Source organism: Canis lupus, chromosome 13 (assembly GCF_011100685.1).
Source record: "Canis lupus familiaris isolate Mischka breed German Shepherd chromosome 13, alternate assembly UU_Cfam_GSD_1.0, whole genome shotgun sequence".
Lineage (NCBI taxonomy): Eukaryota > Metazoa > Chordata > Mammalia > Carnivora > Canidae > Canis > Canis lupus.
The window spans coordinates 26992696-27008681 of record NC_049234.1 but is presented as its reverse complement, the minus strand read 5'-3'; the positions used below and the strand labels follow the sequence as shown (position 1 = coordinate 27008681).

The 15986-nt window shown below is 41.1% G+C and overlaps 1 long non-coding RNA gene across 19 annotated transcripts in view; it reads left to right on the top strand.

Annotated features, from left to right (window-relative positions):
- Positions 1-15986, top strand: part of LOC119864794 — a 293914-nt gene that overhangs the window by 151366 nt on the left and 126562 nt on the right. For 16 of the 19 annotated variants that reach the window (XR_005368706.1, XR_005368713.1, XR_005368714.1 and 13 more), the window contains one exon: positions 2226-2407. This is a non-coding gene — a long non-coding RNA (uncharacterized LOC119864794). Of the gene's footprint in view, positions 1-2225; positions 2408-5351; positions 5511-15986 lie in introns of all 19 variants that reach the window. The other 3 variants (XR_005368708.1, XR_005368711.1, XR_005368700.1) reach the window with 1 other exon arrangement.

Below are 15986 nucleotides of genomic sequence, written 5' to 3'. Positions count from 1 at the left end.
CTTATTGTCTCAGGCCAACTTGTCTTTAAATTAAACAGCCCTGGAGAGGAAGCAATAGAGTTTGTCTCTCTGCCACTTCATATAGGTGACCTTGGGAGAGAAAGCCACACCATCTTTCTGAACTCTGACCGCTTCACATCTTGTGACACGGATCTACTGGTCTTCCCTGCTAACATCACAGGGTTACTGTGTGTGCTAAATAAAGCCTCAGAGGTGGAAGGATGGTGAAAATAAAGGATATAGTTGATTCATTCAGGACCGTGATTCTGTGCTATTTGAGAAAAATCTAGGGGATGCTAATGATAATCTTTCTGATCCCCCCCTTTTATTTCTACTCATTGACCACACTCCCTATCCCATGACCACCATGTGGCAAGTGTTTTCAACCTTAACCCACTTGTTACATTAGAACACAGATATCTTTCCAACCAGCAGCATCAAAAGCTGACAGGTTAATTCTAGGACACTAATAATGGACAACACAGACTTCACAGGTGCTTTTGCATTTAAATTCCTTTTATAAAACAAGGGTTCATAATCTGGAGTCCTACTCATTTTATAGGCTCCAGGGAGCTCAGAAAGCATTTGAAATTTCATGAAAAATTGGGATGCCTGGGTGGCTCAGTGGTTGAGCATCTGCCTTCAGCTCAGGTCATGATCCTGGGGTCCCAGGATTGAGTCCCACATCGGGTTCCCTGCGTGGGGCCTGCTTCTCCCTCTGCCTGTATCTCTGCCTCTCTCTCTGTGTCTCTCATGAATAAATAATTCTTTGGGGAAAAAAAGAAATTTCATGAAAAATTGCCTCTTATTTGTCTCTTTTTCTGGGTAGAGGCTTCAGAGTTGCTGTCAGATTCTTAAAAACCCACGGAATCTAAAGAGTTAAGAAGTTTCTCTTGGTGGGTACTGTTTCATGACCATGTGACCAGTCTCCTGATTAGCATCTCCAGACACTTTCAGGGTTGCTTTCCTATCATAACCAACATTCAGTGAACCACTTAGCCTTGTCTTCTGATGTCTCCTAAACTCAGATTTTTCTCCAAGCCCACTTTTGCAGTTGAGACTTTATCATTGATTGTTAGGAGTATTGAAATGTTTGAAATGGTCTTCCTGCCTCTACTCTTGACCTGTGAGCCATTTCTTTAGTAGTGTCATAGTGATCTCTGATCTCTTCAAAACACACATACAACTTGTCATAACCCTATTCAAACAAGCTCTCTAGCATCCTCTGTGCAAAGCCCACTCATTTGCTTTATTATCATGGCCTTCAAGGCTCCTGAGTTCCTGGCTCTATCCCAGCTTTTTAGCCAAGTGCCTCCCCTGCTCCCCTCTGTGGACTTTACGAACCCCATCCCAGGTGACCCACCATTATTATACCTTGCTTTTGCTGTTTCCTCTGTCTGGAATACCCTTTGGCCTCTACAGCTTACAAACTCCTTCCCAGTCTTTTGGGCTCAACATCACAATGGCACCTCTGTTGTGAACCTTCTCCCTATCCCCAGACTTCCCTTCCTAGAATAGTGAGTTACCCCTTTCCTTAAGTTCCAAATCTCATTTATAGCATAATTGTTTCTACCAAATTATATTTCCTAATTCTCCAGATGTCTCCTCCTACTGTACTCTGACCTTTATATTTTCAGAAATAATGAGGATGAGCAAGATCAGTCATTGATAATAAGGGGCTCAGAGAGGTATAGTTTGTAAATAAAATCTTGTCAAATAAAATCATTGATAACTTAATAATTAACATTGAAGAAGCAGATACCACTGCAGACAACATGGAGTGGGACCTGAGGTCAGTGTGAAGCTTTTACCATGCTTGATAAATCACACCTCAACATTGGTTACTTCTTTGATCCATGGCATGGAAATAGAAAGTCAGTAATTACATATTGGAAATAATTGGGTCATGGATATAGTCATTATGTTGGAAAGAACATTGACTTAGGAGTTAGGAGCCCTAGATTTTAATATCACCCCTGCTATCAACTCCTCTTATGGCACTGGCCAGTTTGGTTCTTGTCTGAGGGTCTCAGTGTTCACAGTGAGGCAGTGTTAAACCAGAGTATCTCTTAGATCACTTCCAGTACTAACATTTTATGAGTCTAAGAAAACATACCATAACCCCACATTCTGGGCTGATTCCTGACCCTGTTTGGCAAAGACAAGTGGGGATATGAGAACTACTGTACCTCAATTAAAAAAACCCACATATCTTTTTGTTCTAGGGCCTTTGGTCAAGAGGCAGCAGAGAAGGAACATTTTGGTGGTATTGATCTGGGATTCTGTAAAGATACCTCAATTGTGTGAAACTCTGGCATTAGTGTCTGATTTCCCAGAAGAACTTTTATGAGCCTCTCCTGAGTCAAAGATTCCCTGCAGGACCATCCAGAATTATGACTCAAGCTTGGTAAGTTAATAGAAGGGTCAAGAAGCCAAAAGGCCATGGCAGGAATCAAGATCTTAAATCTGGACCACACCCCAAGTCTGGCTGAGGTCCTTGGAGCATGTAAGCATGAATCAAATATCCCTCTCTTAAAGAGAATGGGCAAAGTCCAACTTTTTATCTTTGTGTGCTGTAATATTTCTCTCTTGATGAAAAAAGGTTATGATGTAGGGAGAAGGATACTAGACCTATTTCAACTTGCTGTGTCAGTTCCCTTTGGAAACTCATGTAATCTCCATGGGCCTCAGATCCCCCACCTGTATAAGGGAACAGCCTCCCTTTTGCTGCTCTGTGTTGTTGGGAGAAACAGATGAGTCTGTGTATGTGAAAGCACTCTGTAGACTGAGATAAGAGCACCTCTGGAGGAGCTGATGATAAGAAGGGAAAAAAAAATAAAAGAAAGTCTATCTTTTCTGTAACTTCTGGCTCATTTTATTACTAAACTTAATTGCTATCTCTCCTAGATGCAGCCTTTTTGGAACTTTAACTTGAATTGGTTGGTCTCTGTAGGAGACACAGAATGCTAGAACCCAGAGTATTTAGGCATGAAGTTATAGCAACTGCTAGACATCAACACTTAGAAAGGAGGAGTGCTAACATCGGTTAACAAATTTTACTCTCCATGAGACAGTGATTCCAGAAGAAGGTGAAAATACATATTTATTTATTTTCAATTTGAGTTATGTATTTCAATTCCATCAAATCATAGCTTACAGGGACTTGGGATTGGCTCCTCTGATCTATTCAGCTTCCTCCCAAATCATCACCTGGTAGAGCTTTTTCACTAGTTGTGCACCTGTATTAGTTTTCTACAGCTGCCACTAAAAATGACCACAAACCAAGTGGCCAAAATGAAGGATTTTATTGTCTCACAGTTCTGGAGGCCAGAAGTCTAAGAGCAGGTGTCAGCAGGCCCCTGCTCTCTAAGGTGCTAGGGAAGGATTAGCTACAGGTCTGCCTCCCAGATCCTGGGGATTCCATGGCTTGTGGAAGCATCGCTCCAATCTTCACATAATGCTTCTCTCCCTGCTACATGTCAATCTTCAAATTTCCCTTCTTATAAGCATACTTGTTCTACTGGATTAGAGGCTGCACTACTCTAGGATGACCTCATCTTAGTTGATTACACCTGCAATGACCTCATTACCATATAAGGTCACATTTTGAGGTATGGGAGCTATCCAGATTTAAATATATGGAATTTGGTGGGAGCATAATTCAATCCATGATACCACCCTTCTTTGTCAAGAGAGAAACATTTTTGGGGGATCCCTGGGTGGCGCAGTGGTTTAGCGCCTGCCTTTGGCCCAGGGCACGATCCTGGAGACCTGGGATCAAGTCCCACATCGGGCTCCCGGTGCATGGAGCCTGCTTTTCCCTCTGCCTCTTTCTCTCTCTCTCTCTCTCTCTGTGACTATCATGAATAAATAAAAAAATTAAAAAAAAAAAAGAGAGAAACATTTTTGCCCTTTTGGACTCTCTCATCTGTACTGCCCATCTGCTTGGTTATAAAGTCCCTCTTACCCACTTGGTGTCTCTCCTGATTTCATTTCCTCCCCTGGCCTTGGGCTTAGAGCATTCGTTCAGTGGAGTTTATGTTAAATAGGATGGGTAAGGTGTAGTAGATCTTATATGTGAAGGGATATAGAGAATGAAGAGTTCTTTGAAGTGGACTGGCGTCAGAATGGAGGACATCTTATTGGCAGTATTGGCTTCCTATCAGGAAATTTCCAATGATTTAATGAGTAGAAATATCTGTCTTGATTTAGATGGCTTCCTTCTCTAATTCACTTAGCCAGGGTGAGATGGGTAGACAATATTTCTTTACCTTTTTTTTTAAAGATTTATTTATTTATTTGACAGAGAGAGAGAGCTCGAGTGTGGTGGGGAAGGGGCAGAGGGAGAGCGGGAGACAAACTCAAGCAGACTCTGTGCTGAGCATGGAGCCTGATGTGGGGCTTAGTCTCATAACCCTGAGATCACCACCTGAGCCAAAACTATGAGTTAGGGGCTTAACTAACTGTGCAATCCAGGTGCCCTTGGTAGACAACATTTCTTACAACATTGCCACTACTTTATAGTATCTTCCAATAGAGGGGAAATGAGGAAGAGATTCACCAGTGTGTATTTATTTCAGCCTAGGTTAGTGGTTTTCAACCAGGGTTAATTTTATCTCCCAGCAGAAATTTGGCTCTATCTGGAACAATTTTGACTTTCTCAAATGGGGAAGAGTTGCTAAATTTAGTGGCCAGGGATGCTGCTGAACATTCCACAATGTATAGGACAATTTCATACCTGGCTCCCAAGATCAACAATGGCAAGACTTAGAAACCCTAGGGACATGATTTTCCTTTTAGAATGACTCTGAGCAAGAATTTTGAATGTTTTTCTACTTATTTGGAATTTTCGGGCTATTGAATCCTTTCAGTGTGTGATCTTCATCCTTTGTAGAAACCACTAAGAAACACTCCTCAGGACTCAGACCCACTTGGCTTGTCTACCATCAGGTACCTTTGTTCTGTTGCCTCCATATATAAAAGATGGGCACAGAACTTGTCAATTTCTGGGTGTCCCTTTTAGTTCTTGAGGCCAGTGAATGTCGAATTTCAGAAATAATACTGCTTTCTATCGCTATAATAAAAAATCCAATAATCTCACCATTATTTTTCTACAAATAGGTCTATAATGTTTTAAAAGGCAGGTAATCTTTAGAGGGTGACATTGTCAATAGTTTGACTTTGCAAATATGACACTTTGTAAGTTACACAGTTATTTATTCACATGAAGATCAGCTTAAACAAAAAAAGACAAACCTGGTTCGAGGAAGCTGAGTTATATAAGTCTGTTCTTCTAGCAACCTCGTAAAAATGAGATTGGCTTAAAAGGCAATCTATTTCTTCTTGTATAGGTTGATGATGTTGATGATGGTAACTATGGAGTTCCTTCTGTGTTTCAAACTCATTACATATATTGCCTCATTTAAACACCACCACAAGTCTATGTTGAAAGTACTGCTACTGTTTCAGGACAGTGAGGTCACAAAAGTAAACAGCTCACACATGGTCAGGTAGGTACTAAGTGGCTAACTCATAATTTTAGCTTCAGTTAATCTGATTTGAGAATTTCAAACTGTAGGTGAGAGTTCAGTTAATAAACAGTGTTAATTGAAGAATAGTTTTAAAAGGGAGAAATAAATGATTAAAAGTATAACAATAAGGCAGTGCTTAAACAGAGTATAATATATCCATAGTATTAACTATTGCATAGCTATTGAACCTTAGCTTTAGAGTAACAATAAAAATAAGGATCTATACCAAGGATCTACATTCCAGGCGTATGAAAATGCTCATCATATATTGATAAATGAGAAAAGCAGGATGGAGATGAAATGGATGATGTGATTTCAATTTAAAAAAATATGTGCTACATGCACTAAGATTGTATGTAAAAAATAACTGTATAGTATATACACCAAAATAATAAGCATATTTATGTCTAAATGATAGGATTATAGGCCAATTCATTGATTTTTTTTTGTAGTTACCAACCTTAACCTTGCATACATTTTTGTAATTAGATAAAATATTTTACGTATGTGCATATCTATAAGCACACCCATGTCTGTATCTAGATCTATATCCGTATATCTACTCTAGGAACTCACTACTGAAGTGGAATATTTGTGTTGTATATTCAGTATTTTCCTTTTCCCCTTTCTTAATGATACTCAGATCTGTACATCTCTCAATTTGTCCATTTACCATTGGAGAAGTTAAACCCACCCAGGCTCCATGGGGAAGTTCTGATTGGTCTAAGCCATTCAGAGTAATTCCCTCTACTTTGCAGACTGATTGGTGTAGATAATACAGACCAAAGCTCTGGGGATTATCATGCACAGGATTTGGATCCCAGTTGAGCATACATGACTCAATTAAAGCCAGTTAGATGAAAGATGAGGATTTGTAATGGCATCTGGGAAATAATCTAGCTTATTATTCTCATTCAGCTACTGAAAGACTAATTTCTTCTTCTGGAAGGTGTGAAGTTTGAATATGAACCTTAGAACTTCTCCAGGCATGTGAATACTCTTCTTCCACTTCTATGGGTTCAGCTTCATCCAAAGGCAGGTCAACGCCATGATCAAGTGCCTTATTTCTGGACTTCTGATTATCTTTTAAGTCCAATGGACTTAAAATTTCCTGTATCTTTTGAGTCCATTGGAATTCAGTTTTTACTCATTGGAAACAAAAATGACTCCCACTTAGTAGTTAAAAACTTGGAAGCCCAAAACACAGGCTAAGGGACAAGCCTCAGTAGGTGTTTTGTAAAATGAACCACCGCTACAATATTGTTACTTCTGTCATTTCCAGAATATCCCATCAGAGCAGTATCTAAATTAGTAACCTGGATCTTCAATAGGATTAACTAGTAGTCATAAGCCCGGCAAGATCAGCTTTCATATTTGTTTTCTCTAGAACTTGGAATATTGGAAAGATAGGTCTAGTTGAGTAAAGGCAGGGGAAATCATTCTATGCATCTACGTGTCCATAAAACACACTTTAGTCCCATCTCACTTTATTGCACAACAATTCTCAACAGTGGTGATTAAAACCTCTGTTTTACAGATATGAAAACACTGACTCAAAAAAAATTATATGATTTGTTCAAAATCCAAGTTTGGACTTGAGTTCCTCCTGGCACCATAAGTGCTTCCTGGTATACCACATTGTTTCAATTAAGAGGGGAAGGTCTAAAGTTTCAGTAGCCTCGAAGAAACTAATTATATTGCTTTTGCATTTGTATATTATCCAGAATCTGACTACAAGAAAGATAATAAGAATAGCAAGTGGACCTACCTGCATAATTAATTAGCCTGAAGTAATTTTTAGTCACTGTATCATTTGTTTCATGCTCTTATTTTAAACCCATCTAATATGAGATGTGACCTTCCAAACCTATGTTTCACCTTAAATTGTTATGTTTAGTATATTTAAAAGTAGCTTGGCTTTTAGACAGAATGTAAACACTTAAAACTAACTCACTCAGACCTGTAATTCCTGCTCTGACCTGTATTAGCTGGCTATTTTAGCCAGGGCACTTACCCTCACTGCGTTTTCCATTTCTGTACATTGTACAAGTCAAGATAATAATACTAACTTTATTATGAAAGGTAAAAAAAAAATCATCTGAAAGTACCTAGCACAGATCCCTGACATATGGAAAGTTTTTAACGAATGTGTAAAGGAGATACAAAAATAGTGGAGAATCAAAAATATAATGAGTTTTTATTGTGTAAAAAATATAAACCTCAGTCTCATCATATATATTAATCCTACTATTTTAAGGTGCTCATGTTCATTATTGCATGAAGTAACTTGAGATTCTGTAGGATGCAAGGTTCCATGGAAACTTCCAGTGTCCTAATAACTTCATGGTGTTGCAACTTAAAATATGAAACCACTTGGAATGGATGGAAAGTTCCCCTGAAATCAAGTATCTTTTTTTTTTCATTTATGAATTCACTCTCTTTAAACAAAGTGCCAACTGTGTGTCTGGAATGCTATTTCTGTCCTCCTCTATCTGTTTGAAGCAGGGTATTCGTTAGCAACTTTTTGAATTTGGGTAGGTTTTTCAATTTATAATTTCTTTCTTTGATCTATTGTTTACAGTGTCTAAAGTGCTCATTTAATCATCGTGTCCTGTGTTATTATTTAAATATTTCATTCACTTGTCTGGTCACTGTCATCTAGGAGATGTTTATTGACTACTTAATTGTGCAGAGTACTCTGAGGAGGAAGGTGGGCTAGGAATGATACCTACTTGTATGGGTATTACTGTGTCCACTCAGTTTGGAGCATGCACAGCCCTTCTGCAATCACAGTTAATGGTAGCCTGAAGAAGTTCGCACATAGGGGAAGCCAAACCAAGAGGCCCATAGAGGAATGCAGCTAAAGCCATGGATGGTATCATGCCATCTTTGCAACCTGCTTTATCTCTGGGCTTCTGTTCTGTGAATTATTTCCGTATCATGTAAGTGAACCTCCATTTGATTTTTCTGTTATTTGTAGCTCAAGATATTTTAATTAATATACTTACTCTTATCTCTTGGGTGCAACCCTAAGTTCCCAAAGAATGGGAAGTGGTTTATGAATTCTTGACACAGTGGATGGGTATCCAGAATTTGAACCTAGATATTTCTGATTCCATAGATTGGGATAACACATAGCATTAAAAATAATGATTCTTGCTCAAGCCACCTGTGTGGCTCAGTGGTTGAGCATCTATCTTTGGCTCAGGTCATGATCCTAAGATCAAGTCCCATATCAGGCTCCCCACAGGGAGCCTGCTTTTCCCTCTGCCTGTGTCTCTGCTTCTCTCTCTCTTTCTCTCTCTCTATGAATAAATAAATAACATCTTTAAAAAAAAAGATTCTTATTGTTTTTTGGGGGGTGGTCATGTACCTTTTAACAAATGATAAAAGGTATTCCCATATCCTATACTTTTATATGTAACAAACTAAATGTTTATATGCAATTTCAGGGTTTCATAAGCCTCTGAAGCTGTTCATGCACCCAGACCACAGCTAAGAATCCCATTCTAGATGATGAATCCTGTCTATATATGTGCATTTACCCATTATCCATGCTCTTATTTTAAACCCATCTAATATGAGATGTGACCTTCCAAACCTATGTAAAAAGGAGACTTATTTTTTACTTACTAATGTTAATATTATCTACACACTTTCTCTCTTATTAATTTGAGATATTCTACTAATTTAGTGCCCAATACTAATGAAATAATTTCTTCAGTAAAGGAAGGAAATCTGCAAAATTTCAAATGACTATGCTTTTAAAGTTATCTTTTCATAAGTTCTGATATTAATAACAACTATTTTAACAAGATAGCATGGAGTATTTGTGTAGTGGGTTTCACTTTTCAGAGCATTTGTCCCTAATTTATTCCAGTCTCAACAACCTTGTGAGGTAGAAAGGGTGGACGTTTGTTGATTTATGACTGTCCAGCATCCATTAATTTGAGGGACCTAACTAGCCTCTGTTTTGTACATTCTCAATGGGACTATAAATCAATGTCCATTGCCCTCCTAATAGAGAACTAGAGGCCCCTGGAGGTTGGTGCATTCTCTTTCCTCCAGACTTTTTCTTTCACTGTTTCAAAGAAGCCAAAGGGCTTGTGATCTACACTTAGTCAATCAGACTTTCTCCCACAACTTGGCATGTTGTGTTGAGTGACTCCCACCAAGAAGAAATGGCTGAAATCCTTCATTCCAGGTGTGGCACTATGATGAGATGATAGAATGTTCTTGTTGCCTTGATCCCATTCTGAGTTTTCGTTCTGATTTTTGCCTTATTTCTAAGCCTGGACACTAGCCTATCAATTTACTGTGGGAGATCTTTGACAACATTCCAATAAATTCCCTTTTTGTTTAAGTTAACCAGATTTAGACTGAGTTGTTGCCAGAAAAGAACTCTAACAGAGAAAACATAGTAGATTTTAAATCTCCGTATCACATACAAGAATGTGGGGTTGCAATTCAGCAGTAAAAAGTGAAGCCAGACCTCTAAGGTTCAATGTTTTGCTATTATTATTGCTTTTTTTTTTTTTTTAGGCAACTTGTTATTTGTTATATCATTTGGGTGTTCCTGATATGAAAGCAAGGACTGAACAGAATTCCACCTTGAACGTTGTATTAGTTAAAATTAACTTCAGCTTAATTAATAGAAAAATCCAACACAACAGTGTTTTAAACAAGATCATTTCTCCCTTCCCTTTTTCTCATGTAAGCTAAATCTAGAGGTAAAGAGTGGTTCATGACAAGCTGTTAGGCAGGGACAGAGCTTCCAGCTAACCTCTCAAATATCCTTAGGATGTGGCTCTTGTTCTCATGATCCAAGACAGCCTACACATCATGTGTGTTTCTAGGGCAAGATCAAGGAGAGAACTGGGAAAGACCATGCCATATTCCTTTTTAAAAGACTTACTGGCAGTACCACTCAGCATCTGTGTTTATACATCATTGGGCAGAACTCAGTCATGTTATATCCCTTAGCTGCAAGGGAGTCCTAGAAACAATATTTTTTAGCCAGGCAAAAATACACCCAGACACAAATTGAAGGTTTTTAAATTTTAACTTTCACTGATGGTTATATATAAGTATACACCATGATGAGTGTTCTCAAACTGAGTCCATCTATGTAAACAATACCCAGATCATTAAACAGAACAGTGTCAGCACTAAAAATAAGAATTTTTTTTATAAAGAAAAAGGATGGAATGGATACTTGGTGGCAACTGGTAGTCTCTGCCACAAACCCCAAACCACACTAAACCACAGTGATTTGCTCAATATTTGACTTGAACAAGTATTTCTTCTAACCAAATCACCACTCGGTCAGTACTTTCCTCATTGCAGCCTCAGTGGCAGGCACAGAAAAGATGCTCAGTAAATGTACGTTGATTAATTGATTGAACAAATGAACTTCTCAGACTCCCACTTGCTGAAATAATGAATCAACTAGTTTGTGCCTGTATTTGTAGGAAACGTTTCATAAAACATTGCAACCTGTATAGGAAAGGAAGGTCAAAAGTTATATCAAATTTGAGCTGATGAATATTTTGTTGTGATTACTGCTGAGTAATTAGTTACTAGGTTTTAGGCACTAAGCATATTGTATACATTGTATTATTTAAGTTGTATAGCAAGTTAAGTAGTGTTATCCAATTAAAAACTGAGTCTCAGGGCAGCCCGGTGGCCCAGAAGTTTAGCGCTGCCTTTGGCCCAGGGCCTGATCCTGGAGACCCAGGATCGAGTCCCACGTCAGGCTCCCTGCATGGAGCCTGCTTCTCCCTCTGTCTGTGTCTCTGCCCCTCTCTCTCTCTGTGTGTTTCTCATGAATAAATAAATAAAATATATATTAAAAAACCCCCTGAGTCTCAGAGGGATTGAGTCTGGTCCAAAGTTACCTGATTGGTAACATTTTCCTAGAATTTTGTTCCTTTGTCACTTTGCTATATAAAATTTTTAAAAGGATTTATTTATTTATTCATGAGAGACACAGACTGGGAGAGAGAGGCAGAGACACAGGCAGAGGGAGAAGCAGGCTCCCCACGGGAATCCCAATGCAGGACTCGATCCCAGATCCCGGGATCACAACCTGAGCTGAAGGGAGGTGCCCAACCGCTGAGCCACCCAGGCATCCCTGCTATATAAAATTTTTAAGTCTCTTCCCTTTGCCTTCTTCCTATAAAGACTCCTTCTCATAATGCTACCTCTCTAGGTCCATTTCTTTTTTTCTCTGATTCCCCCAGTGTTCTCTATATTCTGGGTCTTTAAATATACTCTTTCTAATCCCCTTATACACGCACATAGTATTTCAATTTGTCAATTTACTTGGCCGCCAGGCCTCAGTTTAAATGCCACTTAGTCTAGGAATTCCGACCTGTCCCCTCATTTCATTTTCCCTTTTGTGATCCAGCACTGCTCAGCTTTTTATAATGCCAGGTTTCTTGCTCAATAACTCCATGGTGATGAGCTCAAGAGGAGGACCCTATTTTGCCCACTCTGTTAAATTCAAGCATAGAATGGCTACTTGGAATTATTTGTTGGATGACTGAATGAATGAGGAGGCGGGGCTATGATTCAAAGCCACTTCAGGGGTGATTCCGAAGCATGTGCACCCAACCCTGCAAGATGTAGCATCAATTTAGAGCCTCTTGTCAGAAAGAGAAAGACCTGTCACAGCACATAGGATCCAGCATGGGCTTTATCTTCTCCAGAACAGCATTCAACCACCTGGTTTTGCCATCAAATGTGACTTTTCTCCCATTAGGAAACATGTTCTTTCACACTGCATCTCTCATTTTGACATGAATGGCCATAAAAAAGTTTCTTTGTGTAACTTTTATCATGATGGTTGCTTTCCCTTACATTCCACTTATTAGTTTCCTGTTTCAAGACACAGGAACTCTCATGGTCCTTCTGAGCACGATCAGCCCTCACGTGGGGGAGTGTCACCATCACCGTGGAGCACCGATTGCTCCGTCACTCCAGATACTGGAGCTCGGGACACTGATGGGTGTCCTGTGGTGTAAAGTCCAGTGCTGGCTCCTGGGGGGAAAGGATCCCTTGCCCACTGTGATCTTTTCCGTCTTAAGCTCTTTGGTTCTGTGAGCTGTGGAGGCTGGGTGTTGATTTGATGTTAAGGGTAGGTGAACTCAATAAATAAAGGCGTTTTTCCACTCTTATTGTTTCATTTCCAGGGCAGGCCTGGCCCAGCCATAGCAGAGGCCGTTTATTGTGGAAGCAGAGCTGTGACTGCGGCAGCCTGAGCAGTGTGATATACATGCTCTGTCTCAGCTTTTATAGGGCAGCTGTTTTGCGGAGGATCAAGCTCAGGTATCGGGAGTGTGAATTATGAGTCCTAATCAACTTGGTCATGCTTTGTGGCCTGGGAAAAGCCGGAGCGTTTCCCTTTTATGATTTGAGAGTGCACTTTTTGCAGCCTGTGGAGCAATTAGCCAATCTTTGAAATGTATACCCCGTAAACGCAGCATGTCCTCGGAGAGACACCGTGGCAGGTTACCGCAGGAGGGGGGCTGTAAGGTGGTACCCTCAACTGCTTTGGCGAAATGGCCTGGGAGCCCACAGAAAGGCTGGCTGTAAGAGCATAAAAAAGTGAAACTTGAAGGCAGACAAGGACATCAACACATCCATTGGCCGCCCCTCCCCTGCGAAAGCATGGCAGTGTCAGAGGTTCCAGAACATGCAGACCGAGGGTTAGAAGGGATGATGCTACTTGCTTTATTCTGAAAGTTCAGCTATTTCTCCGATTGTGGCATTGATGTTGTCAGGCCCAACATGATGTTACCCAAAAGGTAGTGAGTATCTCTTGAAACGGTTGAGGGAGACCAGAAATCAAATATCCTCCATCTCTAAATGGGAATCTGAACCAAGCTGAAGCCGGAGCTCTCCCTGTGGTGATCCGTCCACCACCACCACCACACCCCATACGCTTTTTAAAAATTTTATTGAGATGAAATTCATTTAACGTAAAATTAACTATTTTAAGGTGAACAATTTTGTGTACTTAGTACATTTACATTGTTGTGCCACCACCATCTCTGTGTAGGTACAAAATATTGTCATCCTCCAACATAAAACTCTAGAGCCTATACTAAGCAGTGGCTCCCCATCCTTTCCTCCCCTGAGCTCCTGGTAACCAGCCATTTGCATTCTGTTTCTTTGGATTTACCTATTCCGGATATTTCATATAAAGAGTCATACACTATGAGACCTTTAATGTCTGACTCCCTCCCTTGTACAAATTTAAGGGACATATTAAATCAGGTGACTTTAGATAAGGTAAAAAATTAACTTAGGTCCAGAACTCTGGTTCTAGAAAGCCACAAATTGTCACTTATTTAATAGGGTACTTAAGAATAGGGGGAAAAGGGTAGCCCGGGTGGCTCTGTGGTTTAGCGCCTGCCTTCAGCTCAGGGCCTAATCCTGGAGACCCGGGATTGAGTCCCATGTTGGGTTCCCTGCATGGAGCCTGCTTCTCCCTCTGCCTGCCTCTCTCTCTCTCTCTCTCTCTCTCTCTCTGTGTCTCTCATGAATAAATAAATAAAATATTAAAAAAAAAAGAATAGGAGAAAAAAACCAAAAACTTAAAAATGAAGTATTGTTCTTCCCTTTATTATTATTATTTTGACTCAAAATGGCATTTTATGTCCTGATTGCTGATCAGGGCCATGGCACACTCGGTTAGGGGGAAGTGGTTCTCCACGTGGATCAGGCCGCTGATGGTATTCAGGTGACATCTGGGCTAGTCCGCAGGGCTCCAGGCAGCTTCACTCACGTCTGTGCTGCTCTGGTTGAGAGCTGGGAGCCTGCGCTCGGGTGGGTCCCCGTGCACGTGGCCTCAGGGCTTCTCCAAGTGGTCTCCCCAGTACAGTTACTGTACTGCTTAGGGGTATTCCCATTCTTAATAAACTGGGCCAGAACCTTCCAAGCTCCGAACCTTGCTGTCATGCATGCTTTTCCTCAGCTCCATCAACCAATCAGCTTCCCATTCTTTCCAAGTGCTTGGAGAATCTTCATGATACTAAGTGTGTCCAATTCTTGTAGTTTCAGAGAAACTAATGTCTCTCTGCCATTCTTTAACATTTCAGGACTCTTAACACTTCCTGCATGGACCACGAAGCAGCCTTTTGGTTGGTTTCTACCTTCAATCTTGACTCTCTGTCCCCCATTCCCGAAGCAGCTTTTGGGGTACTCTTTAAGCACACACACACACAATTTATTGTTCTCTTAAAAACCTGCAGAGTCTGCTACCTTCAGCATAAATCTGAGCTTGTGTAACCTGATTGGCATTACTAGCATTATCCCTCTCCACTCTGAAGCTTTCCTGTCTTCCCTGCTCCACTCCCTCTATTCTGAACTTCTTTTTTCCCCTCTGTAGGCCTTTGTTTTCACTACTCCCAAGAATGGTCCCTTTACACCTAGATCTCCCCTACATTTTATTCCAAGACTAAGGTTAGCTGCTCTCTTTGGAAAGTCTTCCCTCCACCTGTGGTGTGTCCTCTTTCTGAACTTATATGAACACACTGGAGTCAAATTTTTTTGGGAGTGGGGGAGGGTAGTTCAGACAGAGAATTCACTGCTGGAAACTGGCTATGACAGTGTGGAAAAGTTGAAGGAGCAAACAGGAAGAAGGGTGCTACCCAGAGACAAGAAGCTCCCACTCTGTGCTGTTGGGAGACGCGGTCACAGTTGGTTCTGGGCGCACACAGGGCATCCTGACTTTGCCCTGGCAGCTGGTCTGGGGCCCACCCTGACCTCCGTGGCTACTGTAGGAAGTATCCCAGCCATAGCACCTGGTTCTTTTTGCTTGACAATGTGGAACAGAAGCCAGTGATGTCTACCACCAAGGAGTTGTACTCTGATGCTGAGGTGCCAGTGTGGAGATGAGGTGAATGCCAGACCCTTTCTTCCCTCCTGACATGAGGTCTTGTCTGGGGTGCAGGCTCTGTTAGGTGCTAGAGATGCAGCAGTGAGTGACACCCAGGTCCCAGGTTCAAGGAGCAACGGGGTGATGAGCAAGCAAATTTGGTGCTTGACAGATGGTGGTAAATGCTCCTGGGCCAGGCAGAAGGCAGCAATGCTAACAGGACAAAAACAGCACAGCAGGGAGAAGACAGCCAAGCTGAGGTGGCCTTGGGGTACGAGCAGGAAGAGAAGGCTGCCCCCATTCCAGTCTGAGTTGCTGTGACTAGATGATGCATCCGGATGGGGTGTCCACAGCCCACACCTGCCAGCAGAGGCTGTTGGAGCTCTCAAAGACTGGGGTCATCCATGTCTTGGGAGAGGCTCCCAGAGGGGTTTCTGCCCTATGTTGGGCTTTCTTGGGCCCCTGTCCCGACACCCACCCTGACCTTGTGGCCCAGAGGTGACAAAACTCAATGAGCCTCATGCTCCCCCAGACCTGGGCCTGAGGGTGTGGGGTCTGAACATTTCTCCAGC